Source organism: Gigantopelta aegis, chromosome 8 (assembly GCF_016097555.1).
Source record: "Gigantopelta aegis isolate Gae_Host chromosome 8, Gae_host_genome, whole genome shotgun sequence".
In the NCBI taxonomy this organism is placed as follows: Eukaryota; Metazoa; Mollusca; class Gastropoda; order Neomphalida; family Peltospiridae; genus Gigantopelta; species Gigantopelta aegis.
This window is the reverse complement of record NC_054706.1, coordinates 24,605,425-24,616,735: the sequence shown is the minus strand read 5'-3', so window position 1 is coordinate 24,616,735 and position 11,311 is coordinate 24,605,425. Positions and strand designations below refer to the sequence as shown.

The 11,311-nt window shown below is 36.2% G+C and overlaps 1 long non-coding RNA gene across 1 annotated transcript; it reads right to left on the bottom strand.

Moving 5' to 3' along the window:
- Positions 1–890: 890 nt before the first annotated feature.
- Positions 891–10,467, bottom strand: LOC121378344. The gene is made up of 3 exons (XR_005958709.1): positions 10,291–10,467; positions 3,485–3,621; positions 891–1,064 (listed from the first exon to the last, which is right to left on the bottom strand). It is a non-coding gene; the product is annotated as an uncharacterized LOC121378344 (long non-coding RNA).
- Positions 10,468–11,311: the final 844 nt, after the last annotated feature.

Here is an 11,311-nt window from a genome sequence, read left to right as displayed (position 1 = left end):
TCGACTGACCTCGTATGAGCCAATCACAAGCCTCAAAAGTGATATCCAACATATGGTGGATACGATATTAATATACAACGGGTCATCTCTTATACGTGTTTGTAAAAGAGCATTATATAGGTAGTGCTAAACTAAATAACTTCCAGCTGGGTCAAAGTTCGAGGTGCACCGAACTTTTTATAAACAAGTTAACACAACAAGTCCTGTGATTGGTGACAAATGTGAATGTGTTGGTTGTGAAAAAAATAGTTTCATCTGGGGAAAAAAATGTATGCAAGTTTATGTGAAGTAGCCTTATGCTTGAACCATGTATGGGGTACCTGTAAAATACTCCAATTTTGTGCGGAACTAGGGTAGCCGTAGACGCTACCCGTTATCTCTGAAATGAACAGCTTGACCCACATATTTTTCTGATTCACTTTAAGGGCGAGGAGTGGTAGTATTTATATCCGTGGTGCTTAGTTCGATTGATACGCTGCAGGTAGGAGTTTTAGTCACATATGTTACTATTGTCGTCTACGGGATTTGATTTGGTAGTATACACCCTATAGTGCTATATAGAGTTCTTGTATATGATCAACACATTTCTGTAATCTATTTTAAGCCAGGGTTTGTGTATCAAGTATTATGATGCTTGAAATGTATGTAGAACGACAATAAAGATAAGCTTGCTAATTGTTATGCGATACTGGGGTTGTCAAGGACACTTCTTATCTTGGACATTAATAGCTTGACCCACCCCCCCCCCCCCCACCACCCTAATTTTTGTTATTTATTTCAGTTTCTGTAATCTTGTCGCTGTTATATACATGCCATATATATTATGTTGATTGAGACGTTGCATGGGATTTTATTTGATGTCATACACCCTAGAACTACGAACACGGATATAGAAAGAATACTTTACTCAGGAGTAGGACACTCCAGACTGATTACAGATAAGAAAGAGCCAAGACATATTATAAATGGCGAACATTGAAGTGGATGAAAGAGTTCTCAGTTATAAAGGAGCAGAGAAATGTTCCAGTCTCAGAGAGGAAGACATCGATCTCAGGATATTCAACCTGAAAGAAAAACAAAAAGTAAAAAACCCAAACAAAACATCAACATTAAAAAAGGCACCAACAACAATCCCCATTGAGTCAAAATAAAAAATTCACAATGTTAAATTTGAATAAAGTCAACGAGTGTTGAAGGCAGGTAGTGTTCAGGAATAAATATGGTGATGACAATGTGAACACTCCATCTGAAGCCAATCACGTGATACGATATATAGCACGTTCACAGCGCCATTGAGGCGAAAGTGGTGTTCCACGTGCCTATAATAGCACACATGTTTTTTATCTTTACTGACTCACAGACAAAACCAAAAACCACATTGAAACGATATTTGTTACGACCTGTTCCGATGCCACGCCTCATAGATGTGCAGCTTGGCTGCACTCGGAAACGTCACTAGCCGACTCGCCTCCACGTACGGCGCCCATATGTTGGACCCATTTTGACGTACACGTATTAGGCTGCCAATGAGAAGGCGTCGCATTGCAATTGTTGGTACACAGGGAGGGCATACGCGCTAGTGAACCTTCTATTCCATCAGACGATCTCACTTGTGAATTACCATTTTTATTGCTTCTGGTTTTGAACTCAATATTTATTCCTATTCTTCCTTTGGATATAATACAATTAAAATATAACTTATTCAACTCGTTCTTCTGTTATATTTGCAAATTGGCCAAGATAAAACGGTTGTGAAGTTTATAATTTGACTCAGTATATATATATATATATATATATATATATATATATCAATAAAATATAATATTATAGATCTACAGAAACCATAAAAATTATATTCAGTGAAATTCATATTTTCACTGTATTTTAGTTGCAATGAAAATATAGAAATCGTATTTATGTTTTTGTGAACATTAACGAAACAGTTACTTGCCTTGTAAATTGTTACGAGTTTAAGTTTGATGATTACCAATGCATCTGGTCGTATTTGAAAAAACCCGCTATTTTAAACAACTGTGAAAAAAAAGGATAAAGTGCACTTACGAAAAATTGTACCTAAACGAAGCTAAATGGATATGAAATTGACGTATACGTTTTTAAATTTGACGTTCGATTTTTTGTTTTTGTATTTATGTTGTTGTTTTTTGTTGTTTTTTTTTTTTTGGTTTTTTTGTTTTTTTTTTGGGGGGTTTTTTTTTTGTTTGTTTTTCTTTGGGGGGGGGGGGGGGGGGGGGTATCTTTTGTCAGGTGCATTAGCACAGCAGTATTATTAGGTAATTATTAATTAAATGTTCGTATTCGTATTTCTTTTTAAAATACCATGGTTAAGTAATTTTTCAACAAAAAATCAACCGGACAAAATATTTCATGGCGTTACCTGTTTTCGACAGGATCAGCGAAAGACATTAACACAAAAACAGCGGAAGATATTGTCCAAAACTAGGAAAGATGTCTATAATAAATAGAGGTAGTACTAAACCAAATAACTTCCGGCTGGGTCAAAGGTCTAGGTGCACCCAACTTTTGATAGAGAAGTGAACACCACAAGTCCTGTGCTTGGTTATAAATGTGAGTATGTTGGTTGTAAAAAATAATAGTTTCATCTGGGTAAAAAAAATATGCAATTTTATTTCATCTAGTACCAATGTGTCAAGTAGCCTTGTGCTTGAAACATGTATGGGGTACCTGTACAAAAAAGTACTCGAATTTTGTGCGGAACTAGGGTAGTCATAGACGCTACCCGTTATCTCAGAAACGAGCAGCTTCACCCCCAATTTTTTCCGATTCACTTTAAGTGTGAGGGGTGGTAGTATTTATATCCGTGGCGTTTATGTCGATTGATACGCTGCAGGTAGGAGTTTTAGCCACATATGTTACTATTTTCGTCTATGGGATTTGATTGGTAGTATACACCGTAGACCATTGCATGGTGGGTTTTTTTCGAAAACGATTTTTATGTCAACTCGTGATGTGTGAAAAACTATATTTTCACTCATTGCTTCGTTGCACTCGTTGACATAATAATCGTATTCGAAAAAACAACATGAAATAGCCTCTATGCATATATACATGTAGCTATATACATATATACTATTACATACATACATACATACATTGAAACCCCTCAAGACTGGACCCTCTGTAAGTCACTATTATCTCAAACTGGACGTTTTTCACGGTCCCTATAACACGGTTAAATAACAGTACAGATCAGAACAGATCAGAACTCGACTTTTTACTGCATTCCGCGCACGCTGCGTTCGTGCGCGTGTCTGTGTGTGTGTGTGTGTGTGTGTGTGTGCGTGCGTGCGTGTTTGATTCCCCCCCCCCCCCCCCCCGCACACACTAACACACTAACTAAAATCATTATTATTCGTGATTCCGAAATTCGAGGCACTTATAAGTTCGAATTTGGGAGGGTGTGTGCCTGCCACTACACCCATCAATTGGATCGTTTTATTTTTACCTCGTAGTGGTCTTCTCGGTTTCTAACTTAAATCCCATGTCTACAGCATACTGTGGGTTCACACTTAGTATCGGGTACCCTAAACAAATACGATGGGCAGGGAGGTGGCGTACAAAATCCCGATGCCTCACTACACGCTGAAAAACAAAAACAAAAAATAAAAATAAAACAAAGAAAAAATAAAGAAAACAAAAGCCAAGAAAAAAAGAGAGAAAAAACGTTATAATTGATTGATGGAGTAATACTGACAGTTCAATTACTGAAGGGACGGCGTTCTGATTGGCTAAATGCATCAGGTAACCTCCTAGCGTAGGTATTGCCCCGTGTGTTGTGCAATCGCGGGGAGTGTTCCGTCGCGCTATAAATAGATAATGCGTAACCGCAGTTGACACGATCCAATAAGGTCGCCATTATTTATTGTTTACTATTATAACCGTGGTAGCAGCCAAAATCAGTTCATACAAAGCTGTTTACGAACAATCTTTCACTGTTGCATTCCTCATCGATGGTCTCAAGATGAGACAAATGCAAACAAATTATCTGTGAAACGGTATCTCAGCCAATATGAACTGCTAGTGTTCAGCATTCCTGACTGTGTAAACAAAATTTATTGTAAGCAACTAAGTGGGAATACTTGACGTGACAAGTACTGCAACAATTCACTTTTATTTCATTTAATCTAAATTCAGGCCGAGAGAAGGGTGCAAAGAGTATATGTCAGAGATTTGTTTTAATTCAAAACATCCAGCTTCTTTTCTCGGTAGTAAATAAACTGTATCACATAGTGAAAAAGTAAGGTAAAATGGCATTAGTTTGCACCTTATGAAAGAGTCGTTAGCTTCATTAGAGACGTACCTATTTCAAATATCGTTACGTTACAATTTCAAAAGAAACAGCCTTGTTGCCAGTGTTTTTTAACGCATGCTGCGTTTCTGACAATGACGGTGTTAAATTCGTGTTGATAGCCATCAATGTATTCAGAAGATAGCTATGGGTAAAGGCAATGTCAATTAAATTACCCAACTTTGTTATTAAAACACTGAATAAGATTTTCAGCACTGCAACACTGCAAGGGTCGTGAATTTAATAACAAAAAGCCATATCCTATTTGAAAGACAAAGACATTTAAAGTTGGAGACAAAGTCAGAATTTCTCATTTTATCAGGAGGCATTACTATAGAGATGGTATATCCTTCAGATGAGTAGATTCTACCAACCGGGAAGGTTATGCGGGTGATCTCATTCGTGACAGTTTCTTTGAAAATTAATTACAGCAAGTTTTCTAAACAGATGACGGCATTTCTAGGGTAGCAAACTGCTCAATTGGGAAAAAAAGAAGAGGCAAAAAAGAAGTACACTGTAATTGTTAGGTGCATGGGCTATCCCCAGACGTTTAACAAGTGAATACCAGAAGCAGATCGTCAGCAGCTATAAATAACAAATGTTTTCAGCAATCAGTGTATAGCCAACCACCAAAGGGTTCACATCGTGTCCAGATTGTCAGAAAATATGTTAGAGGAGACATGCTATGCTTAGATATAGACGTACTAGTCATTCATCCTTTTCACCACCACAAGTGACATTCGGAGAAATTCAGCAGTTAACGACTTTAGCTTTACTTTACTATTCCTTCCAATGCTGTTATCGCTGAGCCGAGTGATTGTTGGAAGACTGTGTTTATGTAGAATATACTTCAAAAGGGACTCATCAAGCCAACGCCTAACAATATAATAAGCTATTATAATAAATGACAGTCACCTTATGACACTATTCGTGAGACCATGCCTCAAGTTCAGTTTGTAAAAGGCATCCCCTACAACCTACAGGACAACTTTGTTGATGCACGCAACAATAATGTTTTAATTCAGGATTATTCATATGACCAAGACCAATACCGACAAACGTATATCTCAACTGTTTACAAGTAATTTTTTCTATTATAACAAAACACGTTTCCAAAATCAAGGAATCGTGTGATATTGCTCTGCAATCTCATTATGTTACTTTATTTAATTCAACTGTGGATGCACAAGTGAACTTATTTGAAAAGAGAATTTATCCCAAAAATAGTGATCGTTTTATGTCTGTCTATGAGGCAGCTGTTCAGACACCTTATAGAAAATTGTCTATCGATTTAAGAGCTTCTACCTCCGAACATGAGAGACTAAAGCATAAATTTTAAATACTAATGACAGGGCTTCTCGACAAGCTATAAATGAACTACCAACTTGGGAATCACCTCAGTTCAACAATATCTCTCCATCCGTGAACAACGTTGCAAGTGATGGCCTAACTTTGGTTCCAAATTTGATGCCAGTGATACCGAGAGAGAAGATACTCCAGAAATACCTTTCTGTGACGAATGTGGTCTTTTGTTTAAAGGGACATTCCTGAGTTTGCTGCAATTTTAAAGATGTTATTGACTAACAAAGCCTTTTTAACGATTGTAATTTCATATCAAATATATTTTTCTGCATAAAATATTAGTGGCTGTATATTAAACATGTTTCTGATCGTTCTAATATTTGTATTAGGTTAAATTTCATTTTATTTCCTAAAATATTATTTTTTCATACGTACGAAATTATTTGAAGACAAAATCCAGTTTGGGCTTCTTACAAATATTAAGACGACCAGAAACACATTGAATATACAAACACTGATATTCTAAACAAGAAAATATATTTAATATGTAAGTTTAACCGTAGAAATATTTTATTAGTCGGAAACATCTTACAATGCAGCAAACTCAGAAATGTCCCTTTAAGAAAAATCGTGATCTCAAACGCCACATAAGAAAATGGTGCTCCGAAAATGGCAGTGAAACAAACCAGACTGACGAAGTACCCATCAATACTGATGTGAAAAATACCAAACCACGCGACAAAGAATGGGAATCCGCTGGTCTGTCAGAGATGTGGAAGCTCACTTTGAAAAAACACAAAGATAACATCCAGGCAAAGACTATAGTTCGTTTCTTAATTCATTGAGTCACATTTGTTAAAACCATAAGTCGAGACAATGGGCCCTGATACAGACAGGGACATTCTTTTCACAAACATCAAAGTGGTGATGAAACATATAGGGAAAGACAGATATAGATTAACCGAAGCTGATGGCATAGTTAGTGATCAAGGCCAGCAAAGTGACAATGATACATACATTGAATAAATTTAATGTATTGTCCATTCTCTTCCTAATAAAACATTCAATGAATCTAGTGATTGGTATTTGTCAAGAGAAAATAAATATAATATTACAATGTTTGCGTGTTTGTTATATATTCTATGTTGGTCAAGTAAATAATACAACACACACACACACACACACACACACACACACACACACACACACACACACACACACACACACACACAAAAAAAACAACAACCCAACAAAACAAACAAAAACAAACACAAACACAAAATAACCCACAAGCAATTAACTTCAATAAAATTATTGTAATGTTATATGCATGCACAATTATTTACATTATATTTACATTTATGATGCTCAAGTCAATAATTGTATAATGCACTGTGTGCATACATGCACATGTACATGAATCGTACACACATATTGTCTACATCGATTGCATATAATGTGGTCGATTATTATATCCATACATAAGTATTGTCGAAGTTCTGCTTACCGTGGTATAAAGTGATCCCGTGAGTAAGGAAACTTAGTTTAGCTGAATTTTGTAATTCCCATGAGCCAAAGTAGGGACACCTCTTCTAGGATATATCACTTATCATCAGACTTTGTTCATTGAAACATAATAGAGCTGATGTTCTTGACGTTGTACCTGTTTCATCTGATGTCTAAGTTTCCATAGATTGCAAGATTTTTGTTTTTATAACTATTTTGGACACAGCTTTATCCGTCATTCATTCCCCCTCTCATTATGGAAGAGCCGGTACATTTTAGAATGAAGATCTATGAACTCCCCCATAACAGATACAGCTAATTCATCTTTCATCTTCCTAAGGACCTCAGCATCGGTTTTGGAGTAGAGATGGTAAACAAGAGAATGTGATTCAACGTATCAGGATAGATATCTTCCATTCAACAGTCATATAGTAAACTGTCTGTGACTGTGAAACAGAGCTGAGCCATCTCCCCATATCGAGCTTCATGAAATTATAATGGAAATCACACTACAATTTTGTACGGGTCCATAATAAAATAGCCTGCATGTACGGGCTGGTTAAGATAGATGGTAGTCCTTTTTAAGCAGCACTGTCACAAAGTGTGGATTAAAGATCTTGGAAGCCTCAAATATAGGTTTAGCACAGATCTTCTTTAGTTTTCTTTTAGTTGACCAATTCTACATCATACTTCGAACAACTTTTAAAATATATCCAATGTCCAATTTGTTAGGGATTCTCAAAATTTCTTAAGTTGTCACTGTCACATCGACTACGCGATTGGGAGTCATTTTTTGGAGAGATGGAACATGCTATGTCTATACCGATTATTGGTTAGAGTTATAATCTTTCAGTTTTGCATTATTGACTTGAGGAAACTTCTTTTCGAAAGTATGGATACCCCACGTCTCAGACCTTTCACTATCACCAAGTGCATATCCAAGTCAGTGGTGAGTTCCAGGTTTACATTGCCTATCTTCAGCATATCCAAACCTGGCAACGTATAATCTGATGGGTCTAAATGATAGTATTCTAGAGACATACTTCGAACCTTTTCAAAGACATTGGCTAGAAGCAAAACATCTGTTTCAATATACAGATAATGATACTCTCCCATTGTGGTTAATTCATATGTTATCCACAGAGTTTTGGAATATTCATAGTCGCTGTTGGAGATGTGATTGTCAGTCAGTATGTTATAAAACTCATCCGAGGGATGTGGGATAGATACATTTAACCTCAGCATCCATAAAGTCATATGGATACACTCTTTTTCTCAACAATAATTGAAGCTGGTCATAGTCAAATTCATGTTGGAGCTATTTGAATTTATCGCTGCCCACTGCTTTTAAGTTTTCTACTAAGGTTTCCAGAAATGAATTGAGAAATTGTGAACAGTCAATAAACCTGACACTACCAAGTTCATGATAAAGTGACTGCCATACGATTTTAGATTGTGGAATATTACTGGGATAAAGAAACTATTTTTAAAAAGAATACTTTCCTTTGAGAAAAGTGAAAATCTTAAACTACATGCACGCGACCTGTACGCACTACGCGCGCATCTCACACGTTTCCAGTAGAGACATCTTAAACTCTCTATTACCAAGTCACAGGCATAACACTTGTCTGGTGTTTTACTTCAAAAATGAAAAGGCGAATTATTACATTTACAATAGGGGAGGTCACATCCTAGCTCGCACGGTCTCAATTATTTAACAATTATTTGCAATTAATAACACTTTCACAAACGTACAAACTGTACATTAGGGGAGGTGGAGGCACTGCTACTGCTAACGTATGTTTTGAAATACTCCACCACCCACCGCCCACCACCTCACACCCCCAAAAAGAAGACCACACCCACCAATTAATAAAAGTCCTTAATACGTCTCTTACAAGATCGAAATAATTTTGTACATCTAACTTTGAAAGGAAGAGAAGATGACAAATAGTAGTTGTGTCTTCAATTGGACCATCACAGTTACGGGAATCTGAATGTTTCAAAACGTTTCATTGTTTAGATGAAATGCACCAATTTATTGTATTGAGAATATGTACCAACGGATTGTGAAGCAACTACTTTAGGACTGCCAACGCCAGTATTAACAGACTTATAAAATTAAAGACGCAGACCCTAATTTCAACTCGTAATTTTGTTTATATTAAGTTTAGTTAATCTACAAACCTGTAACACAGTTGGATAAATTTACAACAGAGTGAACCAAGAGTCTTTGGTATTAAACCGGGAACTATCCTTAAAAAATAGAATAGAACTCAATTCAATAACCGCTACTTCTCAGACGTACGTGCGTTTTTAAATATATCAAAAATATACAAAAATAGATAATCTAAACAATAAAATATAAGTAAAGTTTGATTTCAGTGATCATAAACGGCTCTACGTAATACTGAAAAATATACTGTAGTGTTTAAAAACTAGGGTCTGTCCCTTTAAATCAAAATATGTGTCCACATAAGTAACACGATACGTACTTAAGCAATCACTCTAGGACTACCAACGCCAGTACTAAAACAATATACAATTAAAACAAAATACATGCTCGGTTGATGCCAAGTGCTCATACTTCCAAACGAGAGGAGGCAGCAGAAGAAATATATTTTAGGAAATAAAATGAAATTTAACCTAGTACAGATATTAAAATGATCAGAAACACGATTAATATATATAGCCACTAACATTTTATGCAGAAAAAAATATATATGATATGTAATTACAATCATTAAAAAGTATCTGTTGGTCGATAACATCTTTAAAATATCAGCAAACTCAGGAATGTCTCTTTAATACTTGTCTTTCAATATCGACGTTTGCACATCTAACTTTGAAAGTAAGAGAGGATGGCAAACATTGGTTGCTTCTTCAATCGGGCCATGGCGGTTACAGAAATCTGAAGGTTTAAAATATTTTATGAGGGACTAATGTCTATTTCCCCGATATAACGCACGGCTGAAATAAAATATCTCATTCAGTACCATATTAATATTGTACATACTACAAACCTAGTTCGTTGTTTAGATTAAATGCACTAATTCATTGTATTGAGAGTATGTACTAACAGATTGTGAAGCAATCACTCTAGGACTACCAACGCCGGTATTAAGAGACTTACACCATTAAAACAAAATACATACTTGTGTGATATTTCATGCTCACACTTCCAAACGAGAGGAGGAGGCAGCAGAAGAAAACGAACATCAGCATGGCGGAAGGTCTTCAAGCAGAATGTGAGAGACAAGGCGAAGCTCAGTCAATATATAGCGGTTTCCATCATTTTCGTTTTTACCATCTGGTGTACGTGCTTCATCACCTGGGCGATGTGTGTTTTAATTATTCGAAGTTGGCAAAAAAAAACAAAAAAAAAAACAAAAAACAACACACCCGATACATAGTGAGGATATCAAATTGCATACTCATTAAAGTGAAGTAATTTTGTTCTGTCTCTTATTCTGTCATTTATGTTCGTGCTTGTGACTAACCGTTCAGACAGTTTTCCTCGGTTCTTAGTCATTTACTTTGTACCATTTGGTGAATTATTCAAAGAATGCATAATGAGGCTATCAAGTTGCATATTCATACCATTAGATAATATTGTCCTGTCTGTCATCCTGTAATTTATGTTCGTGCTTGTCATTGATGTCCAGGCAGCTTTCCACAGTTCTCAGCTATTTATGTTGTACAATCTGGTGAATTTTTTTAAACGATGCATAATGAGGCTATCAAATTGCATATTCATTGTAGTGACGATACCGTTAGATAATTTTGTCCCGTCTCTCATCTGGTAATTTATGTTCGTGCTTGTCATTAATGTCCAGTCAGCTTTCCACAGTTCTGTCATTTTGTTGTACCATCTGGTGTTCGTGACACAACGTCTGCAATGGATCATCTCCAAGCCGATCATCTTACCAAGCCGAACTTTTTTTATTTTTAATTAATCTCATTACAAAATCAAAATAATAAATCATCTTTGGTTTGTTTTGTTGTGTTCCCTGTTCTGGGTGTGTGTGTGTGTGTGTGTGTGTGTGTGTGTGTGTGTGTGTGTGTGTGTGTGTGTGTGTGTAATGGAGCGTCCCAGCGTTTGATCTTGACGTGAGGTGATCCAGTGTTTATACGACAGGCTGATACACAATAACAGTGGTAAACCGCTCGCTTGAT